Consider the following 15,280-nt stretch of genomic DNA (forward strand, 5'->3'; position numbering starts at 1 on the left):
CTATTTGGATTTGAGAAAACTGGAAATTGTTTGTCTTAACTTCTCTTGATACAATGTAGTGCTGGCATTTTTACCTATTTGGCATTGAGAAAACTGGAAATTGTTTGTCTTAACTTCTCTTGATACAATGTAGTGCTGGCATTTTTACCTATTTGGCATTGAGAAAACTGGAAATTGTTTGTCTTAACTGTTCATTGTATATTTCATTGAACTGCTGTGTGAAATGCATATTTTGAATAAAAAAAATTTCCTATAACCCATCTAATGCATTTCTTATTAAATTCCATCCATCCAATATGACATCAAAATAAATAAATAGATTGAAGAAATATTTTATTGTGCTTGGAGACTTCACAGAGGTGTCAATCCTCTATGGTTCTACCAATATTTACATCATTAAGAAACAAAATTGGTTTCTTACTGCCATAATTTCACTAAGTGCATAAATCAACATTAAAAAACAAGCATACTACAATTATTTAATAAAAGGTGTGGTTTGTATAGAGCTAAGGCTCTAAACAATCAAAGTAAAGCCCACCTTCACATATAGTTGAGATATGTGGTTTAAATAATGGAAATCTTTGTGATAGCCTTAAAATATATCATTATCTTTAATTATAAAATTTAAAGTTTAAAAAATAGTGTAAATCAAGCAGATCTATGAAAACTTGAAAATTTTGAAAATTGAAGGTCCAAAAATGTGTTACAAGATGCACTATTTTCAAAATTTGAAATCCATTTTTTTTCATGTCCGTGCATCTTGATATCGAGATAATCAATTTGAGGATATTTGGGTATCAAAACAACCTCTTCTAGTGAAATTTTTGAGGTGTGCTCTAATTTGATTGTTTAGAGCCTCGGCTCTATATAAACTTTTTCTTTTAATAAATAGACATTTAAGGTTCAAAGCTAACCATTTCACAAAAACACTAAGCATCCCACCTCTCCTTCACAGTCTAATGCACTTCTCAAACTATAAACAAAAGATGGACAAAAACAAGTCTCGAAGAGAGAGAAGATACGAAATCCAACAAATCTTTGTAAACAAGGAAGAGAGACCAAAAATCAAGAGAGAAGCAAGTATTATGGAAGAGAAGAACAATCCCACCACATCATATCTCTAGGCAAGAAGAAAAACAAAGGCAGAACTTGAAGTGTATTGCTGCTCACTTTTTCGAGTTCAAACTTCATGGTCCAACATAGGCAGAAAGAAAGACCAATAAACCGAGAGAATCAAACACTACCTCTGATATATATATATATATATATATATATATATATATATATATATATATATATATATATATATATATATATATATATATATATATATATATATATATATATATATATATATATATATATATATGGAAAAGATGGATTAGCCCACTAGCTCATATGAATATATCAGCCCAACAGTCCAGATTGAATCTAAGCCGATCTGACGATCACAAATATCCAATAATGCCTGAATTTTATTATTATTTTTTACATATCCAAATCACTTGAAATTTTAGGTGTGTTCTTCTCATCAAGGCTATATATGGGAAAAATTGGGATTAGCCCACTAGCTCATATGAACATATGAGCCCAATGGCTCAGATTGAATCTAAGCCGATATGACGATAGGAAAAGTCTTCCCAACGCCTATAGGCGATAGGAAAGAGTGTCAATGTTGCCCCCTGCAAAAATTCACGGGTTAAAAAATCATGAAGGGAATTAGAGGAACCATAAAGGTGTTCAATAGTAAAATCAAAGGCAGAAAGGATAGCCTGTCAGCGAGCAAATATTTGTTTGGAAACAAGGTTTTGAACATCTCTTTTCAGAATGTCCTTCAGCTTTGCAATCGGTTCGAATAAAAAATGGTTGATTGAGAATATCACTTTGAAATTTGGTAACCCAATGGACAATAGCAAGTAATTCCTTTTTTACCGTAGAATAGTTTTGTTGAGTTGGATTCCAGAGTAGTTGTTTATGATCATCGACTCGTTGTTTTAATATTCCTCCTAAACCCAACTCTGAGGCATCACATTCAATTATTTTGAAAGCAATAGGATGAGGAAGAGAAAGGCAAGGGAGAGTTTTGACTTTCTTTTTAATTAATTGTACTGCTTGAGTATGCATATCTGTCCATGGTGGTGGATTCTTTTTTAATCTATCATGGAGAGACTTAGCATCTATAGCTAGATCTTGATAAAAATCAATAACATAATTAAGACATCCTAAGAACCCTTGGAGTTCTGTTTTATCTAAAATTTTATAAGGAAATTTATGAGCAAATTGTATTGATCGATCTATAGGAATAATGGTACCATGATGGATATTATGTCTTAAGAATCTAATAGTTGTTTTGACTAAAGTAATTTTTCTAGCAGATACAACTAATCTAGCACGTTGTACTGCATGGATAAATGTATTAATATGTTTTATATGTTCATCTATTGATTCAGAAAATATCAAGACATCATCAATATAGACTATCATAAATTGATAATAAGCATTGAATACATCATTCATTATTTTCTGGAATTCAGGTGGGGCATTTTTCAATCTAAATGGCATTACATTCCATTCGTATTGTCCAAATGGAACATTGAATGCTGTTTTATATTTATCTTTCTCTTGGATTTGTATTTGCCAGTATCCTGACTTCATATCAAATTTGAAAAATATACAAGCATTTGCCACTCGATCTAATAAGTCTTTTTTATTAGGAATTGGATATCTTACCCATTGTAAGACTTTATTTAATGGCTTATAATTAATTACTAGTCTTGGAACTCCTCGTTCTTTTTCAGCATTTTTATTTACATAGAAAGCTACACAACTCCATGGTGATGAGCTTGGTTTGATAAGCTTTTTTGTTTGGAGGTCAGCAATTTATTTTCTACACATTTCTAGTAAAGTAGTATTCATTTGTATTAGTCTTGCTTTAGTAGGAATATGTTTTTCATTGAATCCAGGTTAATATGGGAGACTGATACTATGTTTCTTTCTTTCCCAGAAAGCATTGGGATGTTCACTGCAGATAGAGGTTTCTATCTGTTGTTGTAGTTGTTGAATCTTTTGTAGTATTAAGGGATGTTGTAATTGTTCTTCCACATGTTTATATTTAATTTCTTGTTTTAAAGTACAGAAAAATTTTTCTTTATTTTGTAATTGGCTTTTAACATTATTTATTTCTATGAGTTTTGGTTTGTTAATGAATTCAAAATGTATAGGTACATTTTGATATGTAGAGGTTATTCCTGTATGATCTATGGATAATGGGTATGATAGTGTTAGGAATGGGACCCCAAGGATGACTGCTTGGCTGAATCCTTTGACCATGATAAATGGTGTCTGGATACATTGGTGATTATTACATACAGAGGCACTAGATAGTTTATAGTTGATAAAGAGTATACTACCATCAGCAGTATTTAGGATTTGAGTTGTTTCATCAAAATATTTTGTTGGTACTAATCCTTCATTGATGCAGTTTAAATCAGCACCTGAATCTATTAAGGCTGATGTTTGGAATTTATAATCTTCTGCAACTATGATAGTTACTTGAACATACCATTTTTGTATAATGATTTTATCCAACAGATTAACTGAAGAAGACTGTTCAGTTATCAGGAGAGGTTTATTTTCTGAGGTTTCTGGAATATCTCCAGGTGGATCAGGACTCTATGTAGTAACTAGATGATTAAATTCTACTTCATCTATGTCTGAATTATAATGGGATAGATTTTGTAATTCTAGAAGTTTAATTCTATTTTTGAGCTGATGAACTTCTTTCTTAACCTCATTTATTTCTTGTTTGAGGTCTGAGATAGAAAGTTCTTTTTGCTTATTGAGACGTTGTTCATTAACTCTCTTCATAATAGAGGCAAAATTATATTCATCTGGTGTTTTACTGATAGGAGGAGTTTTTGCTTTTGTTTTAGCTAAATTTATGAATTTAGTAATAATAGCTCTTTTTTCATTGGGATCTGTAAGTTTTTCTATGAGATCCAAAATCAGATTATCTTCTTGTGTTAGAGTATGAAGATTATGTGAGGGGATAGGACAAGTACAAGTAAATTCTTCCAATGGATGAGGTGATTCAGAATCGGTAGAAGATTCTGAAGAGTCTGATGACTCTGTCCATATAAAATCATCATCATGAATATTTTCTATAAGGGAATTGGTAGAATCTGTTGTAGAGGAGGATGTATCATAATTGATAATATTATATAATTTTGATTTTATTGACTCATCTAATTGTAAGGTATCTATTTTCTTATATATATATATATATATATATATATATATATATATATATATATATGAAGATACCACAACACGCTTATAGACGAAAATGAACAATGATTTATATATATATACTACAAAACGCCTATAGGCGAAAATGAACAGTGGTTTCGCCTACCCTCATCACCGTCTAAAGTTCATCACACGGTTACTATTGTCGAGTAATATTTTTTTTTTTTTTTACAAATTGGAATGATCTGAAATTTGGAGCGTGTGTTCATAAAAAATAGATGAATCTACGAAAAATATCAAAAACATATTTTACATGAAAAATTGGCCAAAATACCCCCAAAATGTTTTGGGAGCATTTTGGTCAATTTATTTTTTACGAATTATTTGTTTTATATTTTTATTAGGCATGCCTCACTAAGATGTACACACGCTCGAAATTTCAAGTTATTCCGATTTTTAAAAAAAAAATGAAAAATGAAACACTACTAGACAATCGTGATCGTGAGATGAACTTTGGACGGTGATGAGAGTAGGTGAAATCACTATTCATTTTCGCCTGTAGGTGTTGGGAAGACTTTTCCATATATATATATATATATATATATATATATATATATATATATATATATATATATATATATATATATATATATATCGGGTAGTGATTTCATGCAATGGTTGTATAGTAATATGATGCAACAACCTTAAAAAACTATGTTAGAGCCATTTGTTTGATCCAAATTTTAAAATATACGCTATTTTCATTTTAATGAGCAATAAAAAAAAATTATTGAAAACACCACCTAGAAAGTGTTTTTTTAGCACAATTAAAAATAGTCCATTCATTTTGGTGAGATGTTTATATCTAGGATTTAGAATAATCTTTTTTCTTTCCAAATTTTTTAGATAATTTTATTATCATTAGATTAACAATATCATAAAAGAAAATAATAATTTTTAATTCATAAAGGCCTAAATCTTGAGATTCATCAAATGGACAATCTAGATTCATTGTTTGAAAGACTCATTTTGACCATATATAGGGTGCAATTTATTTTTTTACCTATATTGATTATTGAGATAAAGTGAACATGTGTGCAAAATGCTGGGTCTACATATACCACAAATATAGTTATCTAGAAATGTAGTTGCATTATACTATGATACAACCATTACACAAAGTCCCTGCCCATATATATATGAAAAATGATATTACGTCACCATGCCATTATAATATAATAAAATCATACTTCTAGGCGGCCTATATTAATTGGGCTAAAAAAATATTTTCTAAATTGTATTTTGAACATTTTGTTTTTTGTGATTGCTCATTAGAATGAAAATAGTATATATTTAAAACTTTAGGTCCAACAAATGGGCCCCTAACATAGTTTTTAAATATTGTTTCATTATATTGCAATGCAACTATGGCATGAAATTACTCCTCATATGCATTTTTATATATAGAGAGAGAGGGGCAGTGTTTTCATGCAACGGTTGTATCATAGTATAATGCAACGACACTTCTAGAAAACTATGTTTGTAGTATTTGTATGATTCAAAATTTTAAACACACTCTCTTCTTCTCAATAATCAATCCCAAAAAAAAAATATTCAATTTGAACTCTAAATATGATCAAAATGAGTCCCCTCCAAAAACAAATCTGGACCATTGATTTGATAAATTTCAAGATCTTAGCCTTTATAAACTCAAAATTATTTTTTTATTTTTTAACATTGTTCATCTAATGATAATAAAATCATCCAAAAAAATTGAAAATTAAATATTCCTTCTAAGGTCTAGATCTAAGCATCTCACCAAAATGAACGGCCTATGTTAATTGGGCTAAAAAAATACTTTTTAGATTGTTTTTTTAAATTTTTCTTTTTTGTGATTGTTCATTAGAATGAAAAGAGTGTATATTTCAAATTTTGAATCAAACAAATAGCCATAACATGGTTTTTAAAGATTGTTGCATCACATTACTTTATAACAGTTGCATGAGATCACTGTCCGAGAGAGAACAATCCATCCAGACCCAAGACAGTAAAATAGAGGGCTATGTCAATTGAAAAAGCATCAAAATCAAGGTTTTAGGAAATTTTGCTATCAATGACCGTACTCAATGAGGTATTTCGTCTGGATTTGTTGCGCGGGGTTACCTGTGCATACAACTTTCCTTCGTGGGAAGGATGATGGAAGAGGGAGAAATTGAGTTCCTACTTTCCCCCTTTTCAAATAGTAATAGGAATCCTTTCCCTCTTTCAGGTGAAAACTACAATAACGAGAAAAGTGGTATACTTACCTCTCTGTACACGGTTATCAAACACCACATGATTAAGTTGTGGTTGACATACAGATGCATCCGTAGGATTAGGGTGCAGTTGGCATGCAGATGCACCCGTATTGTAGTTGGCATACAGATGCATCCGTAGTGTAAAAGTAAGGTGCACCTTTAAATTTTATCACGGTATATAATTTTGATGTAAAATACTTTTAATATTATCTCAAAATCTACTTTTATATCTAATTATAAAATTTTAAATTTCAAAAAAGGTTAAAATCAAGTAGATTTATAAACATATAAAAATCTTGAAAATGGACGGTATAAATAATATGCTGTAAAATACACTATTTTTGGGACTTAAATCTTTTTATTTTTCATGGTCACACATCTCGATGTTGAGATGATCAATCAAAGGGTTTTTCAACATTAAAACTACCTTTTTCCGAGGGATTTTTGAAGTGCATCCATAGTTCTACATTATAAGGTTGCATCCTTATATAAACTTTTTCCTAAAGGATAATGATTTTCCACACAGTACCGCATGACATTTAGAGCATAGTAGCATGCAAGCAAGTAAAATTAGTTAATCTCTTGCTAACAAGGGTGACAGACGAAATTTTTCCTTCCCAAATCAAGGTACTCTGGAACGGAGAAACTGTTCATAAACATACGGCTCATGTTATACAAAACAATACGCTAAGGGCACGTTTCGTTCTCGTGGGACAGTTTTCTTGTAAGAAATAGATTTTTTAGATTTAGATTTCACATTTTTTATACTAATGTCTAAATTTCTTATGAAGTTGTTTTCTTTCGTTTGCTAATCGAGTTGGGAATCTACCCTCCTAGAATCTAAAATGTAAGCTATTTTCTATCTAAAAATCCAATCTCTCTCACTCTAAAAATCCAATTGCTCTCTCTAAAACCCATCATCTCTCTCTAGAAACCCAATCTTTTTTGCCCTTTCTAAAAATCCATTATATTTCTCTCATTAAAAACCCATTCTCTCACTAAAAATCCAATCTCTCTTTTTAAAAACCTATTTTATATCTCTCTAAAAAGTCATTCTCTCTAAAAACCCAATCTCTCTCTAAAAAATCATTCTCTAAAAATTCAATCTCTCTTTCTCTCGCTAAAATTCATTCACTTTCCCTCTCTAAAACCTCATTCTCTTTCTCTCTAAAAATTGATTCTCTCTAAAATTCATTCTCTTTCCCTCTCTAAAAACTCATTATCTTTCTCTCTAAAAATTGGTTATCTAAAATTCCAATCTCTTTTTCTTTCTAAAAACACATTCTCTCTTTCTCTCTCTAAAAAACTTATTCTCTCTCTAAACACCTCTCTAAAAAACTATTTTCACTCTAGAAAACCAATCTCTCTTTCTCTCTCTAAAAACCCATTCTCGCTCTAGCCAATCTTTATTTCTCTCTAAAAACACATTTTCTCTAAAAACTCCGTCTCTCTAAATTCAATCTCTTTCTCTCTCTATGTTACTTATACACGGACATGCGTGTCTATTTATGACATTGTTACGAGTGTTAGAAACTTGAATCCCAAATATTAACATTTAGACACTCTACGTCAATACAGTATACAAATATATTTTACATCTATTAAAATACTACAAACTTTTATTAACAACTACTATCATAAACTTTTACGACTAGGAAATTGTTTATCAAGACAAGCAAAAATACAAGCTCAAAAAAAAAATTCTTAAAAATTGAGATGAGGATAAATTCTACACTTTGTATGACAAAAATACTACAAGCTTTAAATCTATTAGATACTAATACAACACTTTATATGACAAGAATACAACAAAATTTAAAGAATATCAAATATGTATCTTTCAAAACTAGTAATCAATTGGTAGGACAAGATAAGTTACAATACAATTCATACTATTAATGATAAAAAAATGGAATAATAAGGATCTTACATAGCACATGGTACAACAAGAATGATAAATAGAAAAGTTGAAGAAGAGAGATAAATATCTAGTGGTTCGCAGCTTGGAAAGAGAGAAACCAATGATCCACAGGAATTAAAGAGGAGAAACCAATAATCCACAGCTTGCAAAGGTAAAAACTAGTTGTGGAGAGAAAAACCCTAAAAAGTTTCATGATAGATGAAAATCATATATTTTATTTATGGCAACAATGACTTATGGAAATACTGCATTCTTTTTTGGGCATTCATATGCACAGTATCCTGTTTCATTGCATTGATAACATAGCACCTTCAAAAAACAATAACTTATGGAAATACTAATTTAACAAATAAAAAATATTTCTAGTTTTATTCTAAAATACTTGTTAATTTTAAAACAAAAATACCATTCAATGAAGAATGAAATTTCAAAATAAACGAAACATCACTTTCGAAAAAAGAAACGTATCTAAAAAAAGACACAGTAGTGTATATACAAAGAGGCCTCAAATGCATGTCCAAGAGCGTCGGCACGCATGTCGGTGTCTGCCAAGTATTGAGACATGGTCAGAGCCCAGGACATTGTGTGTATGTTTCATAGGCCATAACATGTACAAAATGATAGAAGTAACAATCAGCTTAGGCCATAACATGTGCAAAATGATAGAAGTAACAATCAGCTAAGTCAAAATTTCATTATATAAAAGAAAATCAAATGAACACAATTCTAGAATGCCGTTTGTGTAGGCAGATTAGATTCCAATTTTGAGATTGCGATCATGATTTATCTATCAAAACAAAAGCTCAAATTCACTGTTACAAAAGGTTCAAGCCTTATGAACCTTTTTTATTTTTCTTACCTTCACTTGTACTTTCACAAAAAACGTTAGGGCAAAATGACAAACAGTATCACATATGCATCATTCATGAGGAAATGATATCCCATGAGCATCATTAGCCATCCATGTAAAGAAAGTGGCATCGAGTCACTTTGCAATCAAAAGTAACTATATAACTTCTAAGAATCTATAGGGTACAGTTAAACAAGCAAGAGTGCACAGATTCTAGAGTCCTATGAGCTTGAGCAAGAACAAGTTACTAGTATGGTATCTACTAAGCAACTAAAAGCACTCATATTCACAGATCACTGAATATACAGAAATCAAAGTTTATCTTAATATATTAGTAACTCCTTTATTCTAATATTATATTCATCTAATATTTTAGATGTTATGATAAAAGGTTCTAGATATATACATGAATTCACATTGACTTTAAGAGGTGTTAGATTGGTTTGAGGGAAATTTGAAAGGCACTGGTGATCAGGGAGACATATTAATGTAAACAAGTTCCTACATTAGAAAAAAAATGTACCATAAACAAGACACAAGGGTTTCTCAAAGCTCTTCAAACATAACTTTATTGACTCACCACTTGTTGGTTGTTGTTAACTTGGACAAAGTACCAATTAAGTGGTCATCACTAAAACAGATCAGTTGCTTCTTAGCCTTCAGTGGTAGGAGAAGAGAATGGCTAAATCTATGTTTAGTTTGCAAATTGGTTAAATCTTTATCATAGTTATTGGTTACCCTGTCTCATTTAAGATAATATGATATCACGAGGAAGCAACCCGCGCATGAGAGTATAATGTCCGCTGGATCCAGGTCCTACAACAGAGTATTGGGATTAGCCATAATTGGATGGATTAAGAAATTCCACTCGATCCCAGGATTGGCAGTCGCACTATATATAACTGGAACACCTTTTCTGTGATGAGTAATATAACTGGAACAACTCAATTTTTAATTTGAGGGAAATTTTTTCACAAGGCTTGGTGCTTGGAGGACAAATTTAGCACCATAGCTTACAGCATAAGAAACATGGTACATGTAGAGTAAATACAACAATGCAGCCTTTCCAGGAACCTGGAGGATCATGGCTCTCTTAGGTTTTATCAAAATGAGCCCACACATAACTTGGGATGGGAGTCTCATTATCAGCTTTGACTTGGGATGGGAGTCTCATTATCAGCTTAAATGTAGATGAAAGACAAATTAAAGGACTGATAGTGCAAGGAGAACTGATTACAGAAGATTGGGAGTTTCTTGATTTGCCTAAATGGAGTTAAAAGCCAAATTTAAAGAAGCAGAATATGGGTTTACAAGAGCTGATAACAGGAGAGCAGATAACAGGCTAGTTGTTTTGCTTCAAAATAACAGGCTAGTTATTTTGCATGGTGCATAGGGAGCCTGCATAACATGTATAACAATGAGAAAGGAGGCCACCTAAACTTCAGGGCTACTTTTAAGACATTCTAAGAATAGTGGAGGAAGCTTGTCACACAACCCTGGCCTGAGGGAAGGGACTGTAATACCCATTTCTCACACGCCAAGGCTATTCCCATAAACTGTAAATATGGTCAAGGTGGAGGGGAAATAGTTGGGCTAGCGATCGGTTTTTCAAAGAAAATATACACGGCTGAAAATGGGGCTAAAGCCCTCCCTCCTAATGTAACTCAGATTTCATAAGGATGCCAGTGACCAGAGAAATCTAGGTTATAAGTGCCTTGCTCTTAATTGGTTTACAACAAGATTCTTTCAAGCATCTTTGGATATAATTAACGATGACCTCTTAGAAGTTTTCAGATAATTTCATATTCGATCTAAGATGATCTCGAGGTTGAATATCACTTCATTACCATAAGCCCAAAAAGGGAGTGAAGTAGATATAAGATATTTTTCTTTTTTTAATAATTAAGAAGGTAACATACTTTAGTCCTATTAGTCCAGTTGGGAGCTTGCAAAAAACTGATGGAAACGTGTCCCCTAGGAGGCTCAACAATGCAGTCATTCATAATTGACCAGATCCACAGGCTTTCTAATTCTACTGAGGGAAGCATATTCTAGAGAAGGCTTTCTTGTTCCTTGTTTTCTTCCAGTTTGTAGAATTACTAAGAAGTAAAGACGAAGCATGGGAGAAACTCAATGCGAACAAGTCAGAAGTAGAAAATCAATTGAATAAAAAACATAAAGATGTTTAGAAGTGATGGAGGAGTTGGAAGAATTTTTTTCAGGCAAATGGAATTATACATCAACCCAACAGTCCTGTATACCCCTTCACAAAATAGCATAGCAAGGAAAGAATTGAAATTTAGTTGACATGATCACACTTCTCACCACTTGCTAGTATTACATGGACAACGACATGCACATCAGCATTTAATATGTGTCGCGGTATCCAGTACACAAAGCCAAAAAGTCAAGACTTTACATCCTTACAAACAATATTGTGAATAAAACAATAATATATAATATAATTTATGATTATTTTTGCATATAACTTAACATAGCAAAGCAGTAGAATGTGTGGAGTGGTCGAGAACGAGCTCACCTTCAAGTGTTGACACACAATGACGCGTAACACCAAGCCAAAGGCAAGGTGTCTAGTGTAACACTGCTACTCGCATGGTCCGGATGTATTGACAGGACCCTTAAATTAAATGCATAAATGCCAGCAGTTTCACATTAAGTTCAAGGAAAGTAACAATGCACTCTTTGTCAATAAGACAAGTTAAGAGTAATGATGTCCCAGGCATACTTGTGCTAAGCAGCCATGAGGTGATAAGCAATCTGCTAGAACTGTTGTTCCAAATTAGTTAAGCTTATGCCAGTTTCATCCATGACAATAATTCCATGATTGCTACCTACTATTACCGAAGGAAACATGGCCCAGAAAATTGGCTAATAAACCAACATGAAGTGATTTACTACTGTCTAACCCAATACAAACCATTGAGTCTCTAAACCTGCATGACCGCTGAATACACTTCGAATCCAATTGTTATTTCATATCACTGATGCATACACCATGGTACTAATCAAAAACAAAAACCGGTCACCATAATCAAAATGCCACCAACATATGCTAAAACAACTTCGCCAAAAGTCCTCCCATGAAGAAACATGAAGTAATCATGATCACTCCATCAAACCTAGCATGACCTATTATTTATAAACCTCAAGAACCATGTTTATGGCATATTCTTAAGAGCATGGAAAGCCCTCAAGAGGCAAACGCGCCATTGACTTATCCTTCGCCATACCTTGTAAAGGAAGCAAACCGACCTTTTCATATAGCTCACGAGAAGAAATGCATTCTGCACATACATGAAAAATAGAGTCCACGTCTGCAGCAGCTACAATCATAGTCTGACTAGGGAATGTCTTGGTCATGGGGGCAGGCATCTTTTCAAATCAAACCTGCAATCCTAGAATACCCAAGATAGCTACTAGTTTTATACTGCTCAAGAATCCTTTTACCTTGAGGTTCACTTTGTAGATCCATCTATACTTGATTTCCTCTTTGCCTCCAATATGATTTCAATGAAAAGAAAATAAATCTTCATACAATGGGGCATCTTCTAAGAAGGATACAATGGGGCATCTTCTAAGAAGGCTAACATGAAGCATCAATGCAACATTTTGGCTCATACAATGAGTCATGCCTCATTACACCTTTTTTTCTCATACACAGAGTAACACATCATTACACCTTTTTGGCTCATATAGTCATATGCTAAGTCAAGAAGAAAGAAAAACACGATGAAGAGTAGCAAAGGGAACAGAACAGACAAACTGATTTGGAGATGCAGAAAATTGAGATGAACAATCAAACTGGTTGCCTGGTGGATCACAATCCAGGACCAGTTGGGACAACTCCCAATGGAAGACTTAATTCATTGAGTCATCCAATATCACATGAATTTTCCCTTGGCATGAAAGACCATAAAAGCTAATGAATCCTTACAAAGACAGGAAACATGTCATTCTAAAAGACTAATGCTATACCTCTTTTGAGTTTCCCCATACCCATTGATATATTTTGATACCAAACTAAACATGTGCTCCATGAATCTTTTGGAACAGCAGAAAAAAATGGCCAATTAAATTCATGCATGCAATATATCTTAAGTCAAAGAAGTCAGAGTGTCAACTGGTAAACTAGCATTAACAACCGATAACAGACATCTCAATATAAATGTTAAGCATGTTTCACCAAAAGATCATATGGGACATGATAAGATATTAAAAAATTAAGTATTTACAAAGTGTGCTTGTCATTTCTTCAGCAGATCTATTTGCTGCAGGGTGGACAGACAAGATTCTTGATAAAATAATCCTCTTGCAAGAGATACCTTAAAATTTATGAGATATGTATTCTCCTCTAAAATCAAAATGCAAAAATTACTCCTTTTCAATTCGAGTTTCCCCTAAAGCATAAAACAATCAGAAGACATCAAAGAACACAGAATGGGGCAGGTACCGAGCCTGAGTCATCAGACTCAGCCAAGTCTAAACAAGACATTGTTGAGTCTATAAAAGATTAACACAGGAATGATGAAATAAGTCAAGACTAGGGCAAGTCCGTAGCTTCTGGCTCGGGACTTGATTTGGTTTCTCATATATTCACACAACTTCGATCCATCACAAGGGAACTGGAAACTAGATCCAATTTCAACAACTTAGTATTAGTTTCAGAGTAATTATTGAAAACAAGATGGATTACTTGGCTTTCGACAACAGAGGGTGGTGAAATGGATTCCATATCATTAAAAATCATGTCCAAATGCTATGACTTTTCCAATATGAGTTTGAGAACACCAAATGGAGCATACTAATTCCAGTCAGTCTTTGCATGGCAATAACAGGCTAACAGAAAATGTTTCCACCATCATTTTGTTCAATACTCTCAATTCATCACAACTATCCCCTTATCAGAAGAGACACCTAAATAAACCAGCAACATCTACTGAAGGAATTCCTAAATTTATAGGAGTTAAGCAACTTAACACATAAAAAAGATTGGCGAATGGACTGAGTTCTTCACTGTGATAAGTATTAAAAGGCTCTCATTGCCAAAAAGAGAGTTGATCCCAAGTGTATTATAGATTTAAACACATTTCAGATTCACTTGCATATGGAGAAAATCAGTCCACAATCACAAACTAACCACAAACTGAGTAGGCAGAAAAAAGGAAAATTTTCTTCCAAATCAACAAAAAAAAGGAAACATTTACAGGATAATGCAACAACGGAACAAAATGGAAACAAAAGGAAAGCAGCTAAAACTAACCAGTCAAAAATCATACTCAGTAATGACCATTTAGAAAACAGTTCAAAGGCAACCAGAACTACTCCTGGATTTCATCTTTCTTCCTCTTCTTTTTCTTGTGGTGTTCGCAACTATCCGATAGCTCATCTTCGCCGTCTACTTTCCTCTTCTTCTTTTTCTTCTTCTTTCTCTCTCTTCCCTCAGACTGATCGACATCAGAAACCAACTCAGGTTTCTCCTCTTTCACAAAGCTCAGAACTTCACCGCTAACACCATCGGGAGCTTCATTTTTTGACTCTTTTCTCTCCACAAACTCTTCACTGTCAACACCTCTGCTTTTGGATTCCTCTCCTTCTCCAAATCTATCATTCTCTTGTTTTAGGGTTCTTCGTTTTGGGGTTTTGTTTCTATGCTTTGGTCTTGCAATGCTTTTGAGGGAAAAGGCAACGTGTTTCAGGGTTTCAGAGACGGAAGGATCCGCGCCAATATCATTGGAAAGGAAGAGATCGAGGATAGCAGAGGCCTTAGAGAGAGAGATGGGCTTGCATGACTCTATGGACCCGCTTATCGGGCCCATCTTCTCTCTCAAAGAAGTAATAGTATCAGGCAGTTGGGTTCAAATTCAACCCTCCAATGCCCTTTCCTTGAAGTCCACCATTGGAGGCAGTAGGGTTTCATTTGAGGTTTTCTTTTCTTCAGAGATA

At 33.1% G+C, this 15,280-nt stretch overlaps 1 long non-coding RNA gene across 1 annotated transcript; it reads right to left on the reverse strand.

The window, feature by feature from the left end:
• Positions 1-1,425: 1,425 nt before the first annotated feature.
• On the reverse strand, positions 1,426-15,212 carry LOC148781017 (uncharacterized). Its single transcript, XR_016060672.1, has 2 exons — positions 6,412-15,212; positions 1,426-1,682 (listed from the first exon to the last, which is right to left on the reverse strand). It is a non-coding gene; the product is annotated as an uncharacterized LOC148781017 (long non-coding RNA).
• Positions 15,213-15,280: the final 68 nt, after the last annotated feature.

The sequence above is a fragment of the Amborella trichopoda genome, chromosome 8 (genome assembly GCF_054954075.1).
Source record: "Amborella trichopoda isolate Santa Cruz 75 chromosome 8, AtrichopodaSantaCruz75HAP2 v2.0, whole genome shotgun sequence".
In the NCBI taxonomy this organism is placed as follows: domain Eukaryota; kingdom Viridiplantae; phylum Streptophyta; class Magnoliopsida; order Amborellales; family Amborellaceae; genus Amborella; species Amborella trichopoda.